Here is a 21,490-nt window from a genome sequence, read left to right on the forward strand (position 1 = left end):
GAATGCCGGCAAGCAAAGGTGAGACAGGTTATACAGTTGCCTGCTTTTGTGTCCAAATCTATTGGGCAATATCTTGCACACACCCTCTTTTGTGTCTTGTTTTTTGAGGGAAGGGAATCTGGTTGAGTGACAAGAAAGGTGCTTTACAAGTCTCTATGTGGGTCTCTGATCAGGACTGCCAAGACCTCAGTGCTGCAGAAAACATTTTGACATACACTCGCTCTTTATTCAGTCTAGGAGAGGATATAAAGGGTGGCAAGAAGCCACAGTTTACACAAGTTTCAAATGACTTTAAGCCAAAATTTTGAGATTCTCTCATAGTCAAAAATGGACCTGATTCCTTGCTTTAATCTACATTAACTCTTTTTAATTGGTGAGTTAGCGCAAGTTTTCCCACAGTCTTCAGTATTCTTTAAATCAAGTCCGGTAAGTATAAATAAATACAAATATAAATATATCAAATATATATAATCAAATATACACAAATACATCGAGTAGGACTAGATGACCCTTATGGGTCCCTTCCAACTCAAGATATTCTATGATTCTACGTACAAATATAAGCTGACTCAGATTTTGATGTTATTACATGACTGCACAAATCATAGTGCTATGTGGACACTTACCATCTTGATAAATTGACCTGAGTCCTTTTGAATCACCACTGGTATAACTCTATGGGAAGAGGACATGAGCTTTCACTATCTATACCCCTCTCACATTATCATGTTTGGTCACACTGACAGCTTTCAGACTTTGGGCAAGTTAACAGCCTTCTTTATGAAAACTTGGTCTGGTTCTTTCTGTGTAACCAAATCTTCAAAATCCCCTAACTTCAATTTTCTTTGAAACCATCTCCTGCAAATCCTTGTTTGAAAAACCTCTACTGCCTGCAGAAAATCAGGTTTTGGAAAGGATTTAAATATCATTTCTATGCTGACACACGATCTGAATGTCACCTTTATATTTATTCTGTTTTTTGTTTATATTGAGGTAGCACTAGAGAGAACCAACCAGGGGCCTGTGTGTTCTACCATGTACAATAAAAAAACAGTGTCTGACTCAATGAGTTTACAGTATTATCAGTGAAACTATTTTATTTTTTTTTTTTTTTGCCAGTATATGTTGATGAGTGACTGTGTTGAAGAGATACATCTTAATATGTAATGTCAAAGAGGGAAAGCTTGGCATTACTTGTATATATTTGAATAATTCAGGTAATGTAGTTTCAGTGATCTATGAAGTATCAATTCACAAGGACTTTAAAACAAATCAAGTCTTTTGGGTTGCCTGGAAAAACGCACTAAGTTTCACTCTGTTCCCTGCAGTGAAACATGAAATTATGGAAAGAATTATTTACAGTTTCAGAGGTCTGCATCTGTTCTTACTTTGTAATACTAACAGTGCATGTACAACTTTTTATAACTCACTTGATCTGGTATTTGTCTTCCATTCTTAATAATTCACTCCCACCTTCATAATCTGATAATATTGCAGCCAATTCCCAAATTTATGTCTACAAGAGCTCTTCAGTGATCCTTGTATATATAAACCTCTAGCTAACCATACAAATGTTACAATCAGATAAGTAAAGTTGTAAATTTCTAGACAGCTTTGAAATCATTAGCCTTATTTATGGCATTATTGCAGGAGCTGTTATGCATCTGAGACTTGAGAGTTGGTGGTAATTGTATAATACAATAGCCAGAAACATGTTTTATTAAATCAAAGCTGGATTGAAAACAGTTCAGGATTTCTACATATTTTTATATTGAGACTTGGAAAGAAATAAAGAAGCTCTTTTTAGTGGTTTTAGTATTAATAATAGTTAATAAGCCATTTACAATCTTCAGAGGTTGTCTCCTTTTATCTTTTTTGCAGCTCTAGTTTTCTCACCCTTTCCTGACTCTTAAACAGGACATGCACAACCTAAGATCAAAGAAAAAACTAACACTTCCTTCAAGAACAGTGTATACTAGACATTGACAGAGTTTATCTGGTTAAGTAAAACATATTCCCAAATGACATAGAGGAAAGCAAGCAAAAGATTCTTCATCAAAAATAAGAAATGAGGAATTACAAATTTTAGGTTTTATGTGGAAAAACATTATGCAAGTGACTCATTGGAATGTTTTTAAGATTTCAAATGTGGAAGGTCCCGTCTCCTGTTCCTTTTGCCCTAATCCTAATCAAGCATATGCAAAAGCCTGAGTTTGGGCAAATGTTCCATCCACTTTGCTTCATCAGAACTCTTTTACTCAAGGAACAAGGAACAAGGATCATCTGCTGATACTGTTGTGGTCTCCTGGGTCAGCAGGCCACCTTTTGTTGCTGCTGGCTTTCGTTGTGAGCAAATGGATAGGAATACCCTCAAGAAAAGAGGAACCCACAGTCTTGGTTTTATTTCCTTGTGTTGCGTGTTGTGTTTCCCTGCAGCTTGCACAGACACAGACACAAGTTTTACAAAGCGCTTGCTTTTTTTCAAACAATGAAGACATGGTACTGCATTGTTTGAACTGGACAGTTTTCGATTGTATGTTTATTTACTCTAGCATTGTGTTTATGCCTTGGTATGCATTTTCCATTCTGTCATCCTTTCTTCAGATCCTTTTCTAAGGATAATAGTTTTCACTGACCCTGAAAAACACCTTTGTGTCTTTGCAGTATCCAGAACTTATGTGGGCCACAATAGATTAGACAGTCATTGCTCTCACTGAAATTAAATGTTGATTGTGTTTTTTTTCCCCTCATTTGTGTAACAAGCCATTTACTTTCTATTTAGTGCTTTAGTTACATACGATTCACAAACCTTTTCATAATGTGGCAGGAATAAAACCAGAGATAAATTAAAAAGCCTTCAACAATTTAGCCCAGAGCCACATATTCCAAAACCTGGCTGAGACTTTTCAGGGTAGGTAGGTTCAGAGTTATGACTTCTTGGACTGCAGTGAACGAATCAGCTTTTCAGATTCATGTAAATGATTCCTATTATAAAGTCCTTTCATGCATTACTTCATTGCCATACTTGACTGCTGCTTTTTTACGTATTGAAATATGCCTTTCTCAAGGAATGTTTGTAAATGGAAGACACACCATCCAGTGGTGGTTTTCCTCGTGATCTTTCTCTCTAGCTAAATCTTGAGTCTTAAGAAGACATTTTGTGTATGTGATCATTTCATATTATTCCAAAAGGTATGTTCAAAACTTTTGGCAGCATGGGAGAAGAACAAACATTAATACTTTCCTCTCTGCTATTAAATATATGCAGACACAAATTTATTCCTCCATATGACTGAATGAAAGGATTGTTTTGCTATGTGGCAACTTGAAAGTACAATATATAGGGAGATCTATGCCTGAAGTGTCTAAAAAGCCTAAGATTGTCCACATAACTTAAACATAATATAATTTGATAGCTTTTTTTATTGAGTGGGATGCCAAAATATATCATCTTTTGGGACATCCCAGAGTCCTTCTTGGAGGCAACAGTAGGGGCAGTGCATTTCTCTGATGCAACATATTAGTTTAAAAAAACTGCTTTCATATTTACATGGGTTTTTCAGCACAGAGCCAATCAAATAGTTGATTTGCCTCTAATATATATGATAAAATTAAACAGTTACAAAAATACACATCATTTTCCCTGTAGCAATTTATAAATTAGGCAATGTAACAAAAAGATATAGTTAAAAATTTTGTGATGTAATAAGAACTATATGGTACTGTTTTATTTTAACTTAGCTGGTTTGAAATAATTTCACTTTGAATGAACAAATCTATTTCAACTCTTCCTTTCAGAAAAAAAATGAAAACTCTAACAAAAAATATTAAATCTAGTTGGAAAAATGGACTATTTTTCTCATTACATACATGCATAGATAGGAATAGTTCATATGCATCAAGACACAGATAACTTCAGTGTGTCATTTGGCATGACACAGAGGAAAGAACAGTGATATATCTGTGCCATTTCTTTGATTTTCAAGAGACCACAGACCTCCATGGGCTGTTGAAGAACTGTAATTTGTGAGACAGGTGAAAGATAAAGTTTTCCCAGATTCTACTTTGGACGAAAGTCCTATCCTCATTCACAGAAGAAACATCCATGTGAAGGAGGACTGGGCTTTTCCTACTTCTAAATGCAGAACTGTCTCACATTATCACATGGGAATATTAGTTAAGGAAAATCAAGACATATACATACACTGGCAATAGGCAAGGAGTTTCAACACTGCATTAAATCCAAGGTAAAAATCTGTATCTCAAGAGTAGATTCTAATTTTAGAGCAAATTCTTTTGATAAAGCATAACATTTTCTGTCTACAGCTTCTAAAACAAGCTAGTGTTTCTTTCCAATGCTGCATTACAAACATTTTTTTTAAATATTCTTCTGTCAAGTATGCCAAGATGCTGGGCAGAAGAACTTTCCCAAGGTTATACAGCAGGTTAGAAGTAGAACCACCAGCAGAATCTGGCTTCTGAACTTCAAAGGTCATGCAAAACACTATGGGCTACACTTCTATGCCAGCAGGACAGATGGTAAAAGGATTGGTGGCACTATCAATGTCGTTAATATTTTTATCTCACGTCACTGTCATCAGAAAGATATTTTAAACATAGTTAAGTCTTAGGTTCCTCTCAGAAACCTGTGAGCCAGCAAGGAACAATTCTGTATGTGTTATGTTTAATTGCTTCTCCCTGTTTAGCAGTTTGCAAGCCTGACATTTCAAGTAGAAACAGTATGGCAATTTCACAAAGCTGAAAGTTCCCTTTAATCTCTTCTCCATTTTACTTCAGTGGACTATAAAAAAGAATTCTTAAGCCAAGATGTACAAATCCATGTGACCAAAATCTGGGGCCCACAGGAGCAACTCTTCCTCCCGTGCTTGCTGACTCTTGGTCAACAGCAGTTCCAGACAGTGAATGACTGTGATATATTTCTCCTTTTCAGAAGGAAACAAAGTAAACCATAATTGTACTTTCAATATAAAGTCAGGAGTCTTACCTTAGTGACCTAAATTTGAAAATAATTCACGTTTATTCCAGTCAGAAGTTTCAGAAGACAAATACAAATTAATTTATTCTGTTGATAGTCTAAGATTATCAGATAAGGAGCCTAAGCTCCTCTTATGTTTCTAGACTGTCTTTGTGTTCCTGAGTAATTTGTGCAGATATAATTTTGAACTTTCTTTTGCTACCTCTAGATTTTGTTTAAATTACTTTATTTCATTTTTGCATTTCGAGTTCAGAAGTAATCTCATTTTTCATTAAAAATAGATTGAACCTGCTGGGATATAAAAGCAGCAAAAGAGGAAACTATCACACATAAGAAACCTACATAATTAGGAGGCTAAGAATTTTGAATTAAGAGCTCAATAAGTTGTTGTGCGCACTATGCGTCGCGTGCATGTTATTTACTGAAGCAGATTGAATCAACCTCAGAGGCTATTTGCATTGAAATTCAGCTTAATGTTTCAGTTTACAACAGAGATGAGTAAAGAGGCTTCTTTAAAACAAGAAATGGCCCAAGACAAGAGTGCTTCTTAAAGTTTTAAAACATTTGAACTATCTCTTCTTATTTTCATTATTTTTGTGCATTTGTCCTAATCTTTAAAGGGTTGCAAACAGATGAGAAAAACACAATGAAAACTAAGAAAAATATCAGAGAATCTAAAACAATGCAAATGAGTGTATCTTACTGAAATCAAAGTGAATTACAAATGTTTTCCTTGGCTGTGAAACTGGCCTATTGTTTTTATAATGAAGCCTAAACAAGCAGTATTTGTAGTTTATCAAGCCAGTTTATCCTTACTCATTCCCCAGTGAAAAAAAAACACACAGCAGAATACATAAATGTTTCTGTTATTACGTACCAGCTCATCCAGTACCTTAAGACAACTTTAGGAAAAAAGAGAGGAAACAAATAAGATGAAACCCAGTCTGTTGACCCAAACCAGAGACACAAAATGTTAACTTCACTTGCACGTGGATTGTGTTGTTCATCCAGTGTGCTAGCAGTCTTTTCAAATCAGAGGAAAAATATCAAAGGATTGTAATAATTATAAGTTGCATGGATTTCCCATTCTCAGGTGCTAGCTTGGGTTTGGATATTAAATCCACAGCTCACACAAAGGTTTCTTTCTATAAATATCAGTCTCTGTACTGGCGATGCATGGAACATACCTGGCAACATAAGATATTAAGACCATCCATCAGTAACCTTATAGTAATCAAAAAGGTTTCATCACTTTCTTTCTGTTGGTTGGTTTTCCTAAAGGCCAAATAGAACTTAGCTGGATATTTGTATCTCAGAGGAACTGTGGGTCATTAAACATGTCTCTGTACATAACGATTCATGCGAGAAAATGTTGACATTTGCACTGGCAGAAATAGCACTGGTTAAAACGTTTTGCTTTCATTCCTAATATTTCTTTGACCAAGAAAGGCTAGCTTTTAGAAACAGAGAATTTTCTCTCCCATTCCCTGTGCTATTGAAGTTCTTTGTTTCTACAGGCAAGTATGTAGATCTACCGTTGTTTAACTGTGTAACAGGGAAGAGAAATATTACGTCTGACTGATAAGCTAATATATTTTGACATGTGTTAAAAGAACTGTGAGGAAGAAGGTGTATGTAGGTATATAGTCATGCACTCTTAAAATGAATGCTTTCTCCTGAAATAAAATGGAGGAAATGCAGAAGTTAAATACAAACAACGTCAAAGTTTTAAATTTAATCTTAATTAAAAAAAGATTTAGTCATTTTGTCCCAGTATTTCACTCTTTTTTTATAGTTCAGAATTGAAAGGTCAACAAATTGTTCACTATGTTACAGTCTTCTCTACATAATAATTTATCAGACCCATAACTAAAAATGTACTAGATCAAAGTGTTTGAAGATAATCACAATTATCTTGTTCCTGTGGTTGCTCATGTTTGACCAAGCTAATTATGCCTTGCTTCTTTCCAGGTTTATACAGTAATTGCCAAAGAGTGCATTTAGAAGGATGGCTGCCAGAAGGGCAGGAAAAATAGCTTAGAGAATGCTAATGGGACTTACAAACAGCAGCTTTTAAAGGGCTGTGACCTATCATACCAGAGTATCTTCCTGCTGCATCTTAAATAAGGGCAGGAGGGTGGGTACAGTAGTTCAGTTGTGTGACTTTACTTGAAACTGATGACACTGCTTCAATTCACAGAATAACAAAATTTATATGACAGAGCTCATATTATTTATGATTCACAGCAAGGAGTAGGCGTTGCCCTAAAGCTCATTCTAATACTTCACCAGCAGGGAATATCTTTATGCATAGCTAGAGCAATAACTTAAAAAAATATATGGACTCATTTTCAAGTGAATATGTTTTTTTTGTGCCCAGTGGGCACTTGATTTCAAAAAACAACCAACCGATAGAGTTTTGTACAGATACTAGAAAAAGTTTGAGGCTTGGACAGCTGAATCATGGAGAAAGTGACACAGAACTGCAATGGCCAGAAGTTTTGGTGGGGAGACTAATTAATAGCTTACTACTTCCCAGCTGTGGAATAAGTACAATTGCAAATTTCTTATTAGATCAGGTACAGCACATTTCAGTGTCTTGAATTTTTAATATCAGCTTATCAATGTTCATGTAGACAAGTGTTTGCAGTTAAACCTTAACCGAGGAATACTTGTTAAAAATTAAGAATGTAAATTTAAACTTCTAGTAAATTCAAAGATATTATCTTCTGCTTACACATCCAGGCAAAAAAAAAAAAAAAAGGGAATTAAAGTTGAGAAACGTATTATTTATAGTATGTTTGGTTTGTCCTTTAAACACACAGAGATGCAGCTGGAAGATGCAACAACATAACTCTGCTAACCTAGATTTTCTGTTTCTCAGCAGTGCTGAGTAAATGGCTGGTGTGACATGGTGGAAAAGGTCATTTTTAGAACGGAATATTTTAATGTCATCATTACTACAAGTCTCATAGGTATTAGGCTACTGCTATCTCCTCAACAAACCAGGCTCTTAGAAACAGACCCAGAATGTAAGCCAAACCAAAATATGGGTCTAACCATGACAGAGACTTAAAGTAGTGAAGGTGATCCATCTTAATGCAGTAATTTGCACTAGAAAAATCCTAACCAATCCAAGGTTTTGGGAGTCTAAGATCCAGGTCCACTTGCACCTTGATACAGTTTAAATTCACTCTTGGAGTATCCTGGAGGGCGCTAGGCTTTTGGCCATTCTGGGTGAAAGCACTGAAATTGAGGATTTTTGTTAAAATATTCAAAATGCAGTAGACCAGAGAAAGGAATTGAGAACAGCAGTGAGCTTGACTTCAAAGAATAATGATTAAACAGGTAGGATCAAGGGAATCAGTAGTGTCAAACCCTATTCAAGGAACTGGTAATGTGCCCCATATAGTGACTTCACCTGAGAATGATGCTCGGATTTCCCATTGAGGACATGATTTTTTTCATGCTTGGAACACCCTGTTTCAGATATCATTGAGTCAAAGACAAAAGGGAATTAAAGATGTGCTCTGAAGACCCAGCAGCTGCTTAGCAAAAGTCCAGAAGTATGGTTCTTGTGTACACTGTACAGTGATAGTCTTGTGATTAGTTGGTTGCCTAAATGCTCATTTTTATTCTTAAAATTCCAGTATTTTGTTCATCAGCATATCACACAAGATCTTTTGCTTTGCTTGTCTCTTTATGTGATAATTTTTGCAGTACTTCTGATTCTTCAGTATACATCTAAGATTAGAATCTATTGTTATAAATATTTAGTTTGTACTGACTGCACTTTGTAGAAAGATTATGAAATTTTATGGTACTAAAACATTTATTTAAGCATTGGCACTCAGCCTCCCAATGCTGTCTTACAAGTAACATGAATGACTTTCTTTTGAGACATCACTGATTTTCATTCCATTTTCTCAGATGTCATTAGCACATCTAAGTATTAAAGCTAATAATGAAATCCTAAGATTGTGGATTTCACTAAGCCACTGGAAGTACCGATCAATCAGTAACTAGGCAGAGATGAAGCTGATTTACTTTAATATCATTGAAAATGGTCTGCCTATACAAGATGTATGAGCGATAATTTAACAGCTTAAATACTCCCTCTATTGAATTACTGTATTTTATCTGTTTTGTAGAGAAGATGCAGTGTAGTCCTGTCTGAGAAACCGTGTATGGTATTTTGTGATATTTTAATACCTTCAGGGTACTCATCTACCAGAAGTTCCAATTCTGATCTAATTAGTTATGGGAATAAGCTAAATGTGGGAATGATTTTCCATTCTCAATACACTGAGCTCAGTGAAACAGCAACAGTAAGGGTAATGGGGTGAGACTGCCCACATTGCTGGTTTTGGAGGGTTCTTTTAATATGACCCTTTTTAGCTAAACCATGCAAGTCTTGTTGATAGCATCATATTAGTGTGATTTTATTGCAGAATCAAACAACAAATGCTTAGATTTTAAAGAATTTCTTCCTTACCAAGAAAAATGCTTGCTGTGAATGAACACAACATTGAGACGATTCATCATCTAACAGCTCCAAACGTGTGGCTTGTTCCAGGGATGGTTGATCTTGTTCTGAGATTGATGCTATTCATTGTTAGAGAAACCCTTCAGGAGTCGTGCGCTTGTACACAGTGCTGGAAGTCCTCTCTCCTACTAACTCATCATTGAGCGCAGGTCCTACCAGAGTTGCCCAGACTACTTACTGTCGCTGGGATTTGAACAGAATGGCAAAGGGCTATTCCTTTTAATACAGACATAAAATAAATCAGTCCCCAAATGAGGGTAGTTTAAGTCAGCTTTCTAATTCCTGGAGTGAAAGTTGCATGAGACAATTTTTTCAATCATATGCACTTGGTGATTTAATGCAAGAGTTTGAAAATGCTGGATGAGCATCTCTTTATAGCGTTGGTGTTGATTTTCGATAGCACCTGGAACACTGGTAAAGATCCAAAAGACTGGAATAAAATGAACACTGTGCCCATATTTTGAAAGAGAGAGACAGGCTAGAGAAATGTTCTGACAGGAACATTATGCAGTTCAAGAAAGAAAAGTGCAAAGTCCTACACCTGGGGAGGAACAACCCCATGCGCCAATGTATACTGGGAGCCACCCAGCTGGAAAGTAGCTTTGCAGAAAAGGACCTGGGCATTCTGGTGGACACCAAGTTGAACATGAGTCAGCAATGTGTCCTTGCCACAAAGGCAGCTGATGATATCCTGGGCTGCCTTAGGCAAAGCATTGCCAGCAGATGGAAGGAAGTGATCCTTCCCCTTTATTCAGCACTGGTGAGGCCATGCCTGGAGTACTGAGCCCAGTTCTGGGCTCCCCGGTACAAGAGAAGCATGGGTATACTGCAGAAAGTCCTTCAAAGGGCCACAAGGAGCTGGAGTATCTCTCATATGAGGAGAGGCTGAGAGAACTGGGACTGCTCAGCCTGGAGAAGAGAAGGCTCCAGGAACATCTTAACATCATGTATGAAGACCTGATGGGAGTGAATGAAGAAGGAGAAAGGGTCTTCTCAGTGGGGTCCTGTGACAGGACCAGAGGCAATGAGCACCAACTGAAACACAGGAGGTTCCTTCGGAACATCAGGAAACTTTTTTTTTTACTGAGGGGGGGTGACTGAGCACTGGCACAGGTTGCCCAGAGAGGTTGTGAGGTTGAAATATTCCAAAGCTTTCTGGACATGGTCTTGGTCAACCAGCTCTAGGGGACTGTGCTTGAGCAGGGCTTGACCAGATGACCTCCACAGGTCGCTGCCAACCTCAACAGTTCTGCAATTCTGAAGTAGACAAGATTTTTGCAGTTCTGTCAGCTCAGCATTCATATTAGGCAAAAAAATGGAATAACTGGTACAAGTCCCAGTCAAGAACTGAAGGGGTGGAATATAAATGAAGCACATTGTGACAGTTCATGCACATTTTAGTAATTTGCCCAATCCTTGAAGATAAGTGTGACTGGATCATGTAGATTTTTACAAAGGGAGACAGACATGGCCTTTTGTCCTCAAATAGTCTGACCATTCTAATGGGAAGAAGATTTAATATAGCATGAAGAAAGCAGAACTGTTGAAGCTGACTTTTAGCCCAACATTGTTAACTCCTTTTAGCTATGATCAGAAAAGGAGTTACCGATACAGTTTGCAGAAAATACAAAAAATGGGGAAACAGTAAATAAAGAAGAGAATGAATCAGCAAGACAAAACATTCTGAGTTTTAGTATGGCCAAGTATAAAGTCAAACCTATTTAAAAGAAGAAGGATGGCCATGCATAACTGGCAGAAAACATTGACTCTGAGAAAGTCTGGTGGGTAGTTGTTGTGGTTTTATCTGTTTTGTAGAGAAGATGCAGTGTAGTTGTGTCTGAGAAACCATGTATGATATTTTGTGATATTTTAATGCCTTCAGGGTACTCATCTACCAGAAGTTCCAATTCTGATCTGATTAGATTAGACAATCTAATTGCCCTCAAACCAGGACAGTAATGGTAAACTATCATAAACTTCATTGTGACCTAGAAAAAGCCTGTATGACACTATTATATAAAGCTGCTAATTGAGATTGAAAAAAATAAAGATAGATTAATTGAATTAGATTGAATGAAAAAACCTACTGATGACGTTCCTAAATGGTGCCAACAGCACCAATGGTAAAATAAAAACCTAGAGTCAAATAGAAACAGACTAAATGTAGTCAAATGAGTGAAAAACTTGGTGAGAGAATTTCTCACATTACACTGTTTGGACTGTTAAAAAGGGAGGGTTCACAGGAAGTTTGTGTTGCCTGAAAGAATCACAGATTGACATCAGTTCCAGCCAACATTGACTAAGTTGATAGAAACAAGTCTTGTTTCACAGCTGCCAAGCCAACTACCTGAACTTTAGGCTACTCCAGTCAGAGTGAGAAAAAAGGCAACACCCAAACTCCAGTTTATACTTCATCGCCTTCACCCAGCTCCACACATGAAGGCAGCCTTGGTTCCTGCTGTCACTCCATTCTTTGCAGGTCCTTCTGCTTCCCCTCCTTATTTCTCTCAGTTTTCTTAGTTGTCTCACACTTTTTGCACCCTTTTATGAAAAACCTAGCTCAGATAGTAAAAAACTTAATTCCTTAGAGTAGTGTTCTGTGCAGGCATACAGGTAAAGAAGAGATCTTGAAAAGCCCAACATTTGTACAAATGTGTCAGGTCTCAGGCGGCCTTTGTTTCTAGAAGAAAAATTTAGGCGAAGGTTTGACCACTTTGCAAATTTAATTTAGGGTTCAATGTTTTGTTCTTTTATGTGCATGTTTATTTTATTGTAAAAGTGGCAGGATCAGAGTTTAACAATGATCATGACAACAATATCCAGTTTATTTTTAAATGACTTCCTCATTATTCAGAAAGACTATTTATAGCTACCCTTAATATCATTAAAAGAGAATTCTAAAAAAAAATAATAAATCTTAGTTATTGCCAGAGAACTAGGCAAATTGAGTTCTGTGCGTTTGAAATGACAAACATTTTTAACTATTTAATATAAACATTATTTAACTATTTAATATTGTACATGAGTAGGTTAAACTGATATTGTTATCATTCTAGGCCAATTTATTTCATTTAGAAGTACAACAGCTCCAAGCGCAATGATTAGCCAAAAGGAATAAAGTAATACTCTGATCTATATACATGGAAATCTCAAACGGCAGAAGGTTCAGTCCCTTACCTCTGAAACTGGCACTGCAGCAGATACTGAGCACAGCCATGGTGTCACAGCAAAAGAAGAATGTTAATACATGGGAGCTGGAAATGAGAGTTATTAAAGAGATCTGGGAAATATTTACAAAAAGATATCTTCCAATTCTAAATAATGAAAAGAAGGGTAATAGTTTTCTTGATTAGTATCCTCACATACAAAAAAAAAAAAGAAAGAATCTTTTAACTCGTAAAAGAATTACAGGTCCCCATGGCTGAAGAATCACAGTGGGAAAGTACAGACCGGAAAAGTGTTGCTCTATTGTGCAAAGTTTTTTTTTCAAAAGTGATGTTACATCCCTCTTTCTTTAGTAGTGTTTAAATTGGTATAGAAATACAAGTATAATCGTATCTTAGACATGAAATCCAACTACCTTATCACAGCGGTCCACCCCAGTTTTCCAGCCTGTCACCTGAGCAGTGCCCATTGTGGTATGCAGATGAGACAAGATTCAGAATCTAAAGTAGTTACACGGTTTTTGTTCAATTTCTTATCCCAACCCTTTGTTGGAAATAGGCAAATTACTCCACAGCTTCAGCTTTGTAACATAACACTCCCTTTAGGCTACTGGATGTAATTGGACTAGGGTAGAATACAGGTAAATTACAGCACACAATCTTTCTGTATATTCCACAGAAGACTTTGTAGAGTTCCCAGAAAAACTGAGTGAATTTTTCCCAAAATATCACCTGGGTTACTTATGCTCCCATATAAATCTGTCCTTTTTTTTTTTTTTCATGTCTAATCTTCAGGATTATACATTCTAGATTATAACTTCATGAAGACCTGATGAAGATCAGTGCTTTTAGTTAAATAAGAAAACTGATATTTTATAGATAACCTCATGCCATTTTCTTTGGTGTGTAACATCAATAATTCACATCAACCTAATGGACTACAAAATCAAATGTTTCACTACAAATAATGTTCAGACCTGCATGTAATGACGTAAACATAGCTGTATTATATTAATTGTGATCATTTAGATGATGCTACTCAAATAACACATTGCAAGTTGTCATAGTTTAAACTCAAAAGGCTTTATACAGAATAGTGGACAGTGTATATTTCTGTTTAGGAGGTAGTAGTTTCATTTGTACTTGAACACATACATACACCACTAACACAATATTTCTGGTGTGTAAACATTTCTGCATGGAAAGATATATTTTCCAAAATATTCATGCAGACAAACATTTATTTCAGCTCATGTTTTGGGATATTAACTGCATTACGTGCATGATCTGAAGCATAAGGCAGCAGGTAAGGAGGAGATAATGGGGTGTAAACATAGAATGGTTTAGGTCAGAAGGGACCTTGAAGATCATTGAGTTCGACCCCCCCTGCCATTTGCAGGGCCGCCTCCCACCAGGCCAGGGTGCTCAAAGCCCCATCCAGCCTGGCTGGGAACACCTCCAGGGATGGCGCATCCACAAGTTCTCTGAGCAACCTGTTCCAGTGCCTCACCACCCTCACAGTAAAGAATTTCTTCCTAGTATCTAATCTAAATCTACCCTCTTTCATTTTAAAACTGTTACCCTTGTCTTATCACTACACTCCCTGACAAAGAGTCCTTCCTTATCTTTCCTGTAGGCCTCCTTTAGCTACTGTAAGGCCACTATAAGGTCTCCCTAGAGCCTTCTCTTCTTGAGGCTGAACAACCCCAACTCTCTCGGCCTGTCTTCGCCCCTTTGATCATCTTTGTGGCCCTCCTCTGGACCGACTCCAACAGGTCCATGTCCTTCTTACGTTGGGGCTCCAGAGCTGGACACAGTCCCATCAAAGATGTATGTTACTAACTCAAAGACCAAACCACAAAATATTTTTCTGTGCTGTTTCTATGTAATCTTTATTTTAGCATCTAGACCTCTGATCCCATAGAACTTACTTAGGCTGGATTTATGACCTACCCAGGGTTGCTTACTCAGCAGCTGCCAATTTACTCTAGCCAGATGATTATTCTCTAGACAAAACTTAATTTTTCTTTCTGTAAAGGTCCTGCATCCCCTATAGGACTACAGAGATTTTTGATCTTGACATGTATTTCCCTTCATCTTCTTGTCTTTCTGAACAAAATACCTCATCCACATGTATCAGCAGTTTTCAGCTTGCATGTGTGGGCTGAATATGTGATAGGTACTCATAAAATCTCTGTGAATAAGGGTGGTAGGTCAACAGCAATCTCCTTCCCTAGCACCCATGTATCAAAAGTAACTGTACTTTCTCCACAAATATCACCGAAAATGTCTGATTAAGACATTTTTAGGGCACATCCCTACTTTCATCCATTCAGCTGTCCTACTTGTGAGGCTACACAGTGTTTATGTAGCTGTTGACTGATGGGGTTCAGCTAGTTGCTGTACTGGAAAATAAACTTAGTAGAAAGAAAGTTCTCTGTCAAACCTAGATCTGACGCAGGCCAGGAATTCATAGCTAGCATAGGGGAAGAGGGAGAATAGACCAGGACTACCTTCTTTCAAGACAGTTTTTTACTATATTTTCTTAGTCCTTACATACATCAGTACCCAGAGGTATGATATTAACCAAATCTAAGAGAAATTTTGACATATATTCCCTAGTTTGATTTAGCACAACAAGCTAACTAGATTTGTGTAGGAGGTTTATGATGCTGCTGTTAATCAACACATTATTCAAGTTCTGCCCACTGAAAGTCAATAGTGATGTTCCTGTTCCTTATTTAGGGCTAGGAAGGTGCTAAAGTTGGCACAGGATTACATTTCTGATTTTGTTCAATTTTGTTACACTTACTTTGCGAGGTCAGTTTGGGTAACTTGGGGAGGTTTGAATACCAGGCTCCAACTTTGTAAAAATATGTAAATATTTAAACTAGCTATCAATATCACAGCTGGAGAATATGTTTTAACATTGAACTTGCCTCTAGTACTTCATGAACAACAGTGAATTTGCCTAAACATATAATTTTGTATTATTATTAATACAGTTTGCTTCCTGTGGAGTGTTAACATACTCAATGTAGGTAACCATAGGCTATTTTCATAGTTATTAAATAAAACATGTTAAAGAATAGATAAAATTCTATTTTACTCACAAATATTAGACAAATATTCCAGGTTTTAATAGGAGATGCCCTTCCCCTTATCGTATCTGCAGAGATAAATCCCCCTTTACATATTTTGATCTTCTCAGAATTTGTAGTGCCTGGCAGAGAAAATGTATATTCAGCTGGTTAGGCACAGCTATTAGTAACGTAGCAATTACTAATACCAGAAAGAAAATTAAAAAAAATACACTAAAGTTTTAATCCTACAGTTGAATCCAAATGAAACAGAACTACACAGGATATTCTGGACTGGCACAGGCTGCACAGGGAAATAAACAATGGGGAGAAGATCTCTTCAGCTTTTTGATGGTGGGGAATACAGTTCAATATTTATCTTTTCCTTTCTGTGCAATCTTGCTGATTTCCCTACAGAAGATTCAGATGCAAACAATGATATTTAGGTAAGGAATTTTTTAGCACTCAGTTGACAATTCCATTTACTGATGCTCCTTTTTGTGGCTTTTATTTCAAGTGCAAATAGAAGGTGTATTCTCCACTGATCCTAGTCCAGTCTCCTGTGAATATTTACTGAACATCAAAGGAAAAGAGCAATGTTCCCTGAAGCTATGGCCTTAAAGGACATGAACTCTCTAAACTGTCATGCTTAGGATGCCATCACAGCTTCTGCAAACACTGCAATGAATCCTTCTCCTGCATCTGCAGACTTATGCCTTAATCCATTGCTGACTTAGTAATAAAAATGAGACACAGTGACACGCCTGTAAATATAAAGCTAGCACAACTTCTAACGTTTTCTTTCACTTGGCTTAGGGCATTTTTTTAAGCAGTGAATTCTCAAAGTGAAAATGGAGTTTGGCAGTGACCAGGACACCGGAGTTGAGTGCACACTAAATAAGTTTGCCAATGATACTAAATTAGGAGGAGCTGTTGATTCCATCAAGGGTAGGGAGGCATTACAGAGAGATCTTGATAGAGTACTGGGCAATCACCAACCATATGAAATTCAACAAGGACAAATGCTGGATTCTGCACCTGCAATGGTGTAATCCTGGATGTATGTATAGACTGGGGAAGAAGAGGCTGGCGTGCAGCCCTGCAGAAATGGACCTGAAGGTTTTGGTTGATGGTAAGCTCAATATGAGTCAACAATTTGTGCTGGTGGCCAAAAGGTCCAACCGTATCCTGGGGTGCATTAAGCACAGTATAGCTAACAGGTTGAAAGACATGATTGTCCCACTATACTTAGCACTGGTGCAGCCTCACTTAGAGTACTGTGTGCAGTTTTGGGCTCCCCAATATAAAAAGGATACAAAAATATTAGAATGTGTCCAACAGAGGGCAACAAAGATGGTGAAAGGACTACAGGACACTACAGAGTGGCTAAGGATACTAGGTTTATTCAGCTTAGAGAAAAGGAGACTGAGGGGTGCCCTCATTGCTGTCTACGACTTCCTGATGAAGGGGAGTGGAGAGGGATTTCTCTCTGGTGTCTGGTGACGGGACATAAGGGAATGGCTTAAAGTGCATTAGGAGAAGTTATTAGGAAAAGTTCTTCACTTAGATGGCGGTCAAACACTGAAACAAGCTCCCAAGGGAAGTGACCAAGGCCCCAAGCCTGATGGTGTTGAAGAACCATTTGGACAATCCTCTTAGATATATGGTTTAACTTTTAGGTTGCCCTGTATGGAGACAGGATTTGGACTCCTGTTTGTAGAGCAACACCTGTTTACCTTATAAAGTAAGACAAATCATTCTACTTCAGCCTTGAGTCATCCATCTAGTTCTAATTAAGCACAAGCAGTTTATTATCTTATGTACAGACCATTTAAATATCTGAACAACAGATGAACATGTTTTTCACATTCTGGTTTTGTGCTCATACAGCATCCTTGCCCTTGAGAAGCTTTAACTACTTTTCTGGTCCCTTGCAAAGATCTTAGCTAGTTACGAGGCTTTTGCAGTAGTGGGACCTTTTGCTTACAGTAAGACAAATCACAGGCTGTATTCTTGGAAATTTTTGGGCATCTCTGCTGTGTGACTATAAGCAGAGTTCAGTAGTACTCAGCACGGTAAACAGTAGTAATAAGAACTGTGTGTGTGCTGTGCTAAAACAGTAGCTTAAGACTATATATGTTATGCAATTTTGCAGTGGACAACACCCTGTAATGAGACAAGGTATGAATAATTTTCTACATCCTTTTCCTGGATTGGCTCCCTCAATAGGTGAGGGTTAAAACCCCCTACAAACATGTAGGAAATTCTCAGAACCTAGAGCATTCATCCCACAGATTGCTCTTCCCTCATTGGCTGCAAATATTTTTGAAGTTTCAGATGAAACTCAATAGGTAGTTTTTGTGCAGTGTATAACACATATACTATTATGATAGCAGAAGCTTCTCCTACCCGGCTTGAGTTTCTTACATTCTCCTTTCATTATTGACAACTCTTCAACCAGGTACACCTATTGTGTTTTAATCACAATAGCTAACTTTTCTTTAATTTAAATTTATTTTAAAATTTCTCTCCAATTACTAAATCCTGCTTTGAATAGCTTTCTGGAACATTTTTTCATATATACTTTAAGCATTGACAAGTATGGATAATTAGAATTATATACACTTAAGTGATGTAGTATTTCACAGCTTTGTACACAAAACTATTAGCATGTTAGACTATTTAAAAACAGTATGAGATATTCCTCTTACCTGCTCAACACATTTTCCTCACTAATTTTATGTTTCTCTCTTAATAGTATTAACAGGAAGCATTAGTAGGAAGTCCAGCTTACAGTAGAAACATAATTGTTCAATTCCGTTTAGAAGTTCCACAATGATAATCAGTAGAACCAAAGCTTTCAGTGTTCCTTGGTGTAGGGCTCTGTCACCGAGCTGCCACCTTATGAATCCAGATAATGTGGCCACTGAGGAGAGAAAGAGAGAAATGAGGCAAGGCAGCGCACAATGTAGGGTGACTGCAAGAGAAATTTTTGGATGCAGTAAGTAGTTTCTCAACTGCATAAAAGATCTCCTAGGCCCCATAAATTCTCCTCCATACCTGAGATATCATGCAAAAGCTTCACATTTTCTCAAGACAGTTCTCATAATGACTGTTCCTCCCATTTTCCTTTCAATAAAAGTTCTGGGTCCAGCAGTGTGTCCTACATCCCTGCTATACAAGCTGAGTCCAGCTTACCCATGCTCCAGACCCCTCCCGTATTTCCAAAGCATCTGAAATCAACCTTAACAGTGAACCAATCTGGTTGAAGAGTTGACAATAATGAAAGAAAGCAAGAAAGTGATGTGGGGTGAGAAACTTCTGCTATCGTAATAGTGTATGTGTTATATGTTGTACAAAATGTCTATTGTTTTATATCTGAAAAATAGAATAAAAAAATTTGCCAGTCAGTGAGGTGACTCTTCTTGTAAAAACAAGATAACAACAGCACAGATACTGTGCAGAAAGTAGTCTCAATTTCTCATTAGAAATGTGCTGACTAACTGCTGTACTTGACTGGAACCTTCAGCGTTCGCACTTTGAGGACAGAGAATTGATACAGCTTCCCCACATCTCTATAAGAAAGAAACTTTCCAATGAAAGATTCAGACTTTGGAGTTTTTTGGTTATTCAGAACTTTGGTTGAGAAATTTAGGCCTCTCTGTCCCTTCAACTAACTAACTGTATAGAATATGGTATGAGTTCTTGCTGCACTACGTTTTCTGCACTGAACCCCATTCAGAAGACTGAGGCAGTGCTTCTGCTCTCACGGTGATCTGCAATTGCTCCGCTATCAAGCTGTGTTGGCAGCATACTGAGGAAAAACCTTTCCTAGTCTCCCTCTAAGTGAGGGGAAAGGATTTCTTAGGACTTTCCATGTTTTTCTACTTCTTAATAGGTCTAATTACTTTGTTAACACTTCAGCTTTAATACACTTAGCCATATAAACACAGTCAGTGTCTTTCAGCTGTACCCAAAGCAACACCAGTCACGTACTATGTAAAGTCCAGGCTTTGCCTATACCACAGTGCAGTTCTAAATGATCTGTTTATGGCCACAATGAAAATTTATAGCAGTGTGCAGAACAGAACCGAGCAAGACATGGTGCTAACTATGGCGTGCTTCCTATCCCTAAGTTCTGTACAGTTCGGTACTATTTAAATTACCAACATCTTAAGTACAAATTTTGCAGATTTTTGTGATTCTTAGTATCAAGAAATCACTTCCTTTATCTGATCTAGAGTCTATTGATAAATCATCGCAATTCTGAAAATCTGCTCTATCCCCTAAAATAATAAAAAGTTTTACTGCTGAAAGCAACCTCACTCCTCTGTTGCTGTCTTAGGGGTGAGAATATGGAAGGACTTTTCGTACCTTTAATGGATTGGGAATATTCAAAGAGGCAACATGACATTTTAACAATGAGGATTAAATGACATGTTTTTGAAAAAAAATATTTATAAAAGAAGAGCGTAGAACTATTAGAGAGCTAAATTAAGCATTCAACTGCTTTCATTTCCAGTGTCTTCATTTAATAATATTGGAAAACCTGAACAGTATGACTTTCAACTAACATTCACTGTGTTTCATATTAGACTCAGAATGAGTGCGAGACAGTGTGGTGGTGCCCTGACTTGTGATAATAATTTGCCATATGTTGTAACTGAGAGATTTTTGCTGAAACTGAGTGATTCTGTAAAAGTCCACTGTAATCAAAAAGCCAATAAGAACTTCATCATTTACCTTACTGGGAACAAGGCTATACTTACATATCCAGTTTTATACCTTTGGTGCATCACTGACTTCATCTCTGTTTGTTTGCATTGCCTTTTACAGTTGTTTTTAATTTTTTTTCAAGAGCACATTCAACCCTTCAGCATTATAAGGAACATTTCTCAGAGATTTGCTGATCATTGAACTATAGTACTATGATTACAAACCTGTTTTCATGCAATTTCATGTCACTTGAAAAGATTAATATGAGTGCGTAATATGTCTCTGCTGCCTACAGTCATACAGATCTGCAAGTTCTCCTTCACTCGTGACCTCTTTCTTCAGATACATCAATTTCCTAGACTTAATACTAAAAGTCTAGTCATAAAGTGCTCTGAAAGAATTTTCCTCTGGAGCTATTCTGAGATTTTTCCAATTAAGTTAAAAAATGACTGACGTTATAAAGGTCACATATTCCATCTCCTCTTCTGTAACACCACAATGTCAGAGAAGTGTTTGTAATAGTCACAGACCCTAGAATCTTTTTTTGTCCTAGCAATTTTTTTTTTTTTTTAATTATGATGTTACAAGAGTCCAGTGCATGAAAGGAACAACAATAAAAAATCAAAACCCAAAAATAACAGCAAAAAAACCCACTTCAGAAAAAAAGGAAAAAAAAGCTTTATAAAAGAGGTTTGCTCTTGGAAGACATCTAAATTACTGATATCAGCCTAACTTCCTAAGCAATTACAGTCTATAACTGGGGGCGCACATATGTCCCTAGTACTTTTTGAACATATTTAAAATACTAAAACCAAAGTCTTCCTATAGATGTTGTCAAGATAGGTGGAGCGCACAGCTCTCATCACAAGAAAGTCTGTCTCATTCATATCAGACATCAGAGAAACCAACTACAGGAGACTTTCACAGTGAGCAAGGTTTCATTACTTCTGTTATACATAGAATTAATCATTTGATTGAGATGTTCTAG

This window comes from Charadrius vociferus, unplaced genomic scaffold, assembly GCF_000708025.1.
Source record: "Charadrius vociferus isolate BGI_N301 unplaced genomic scaffold, ASM70802v2 scaffold103, whole genome shotgun sequence".
In the NCBI taxonomy this organism is placed as follows: Eukaryota; Metazoa; Chordata; class Aves; order Charadriiformes; family Charadriidae; genus Charadrius; species Charadrius vociferus.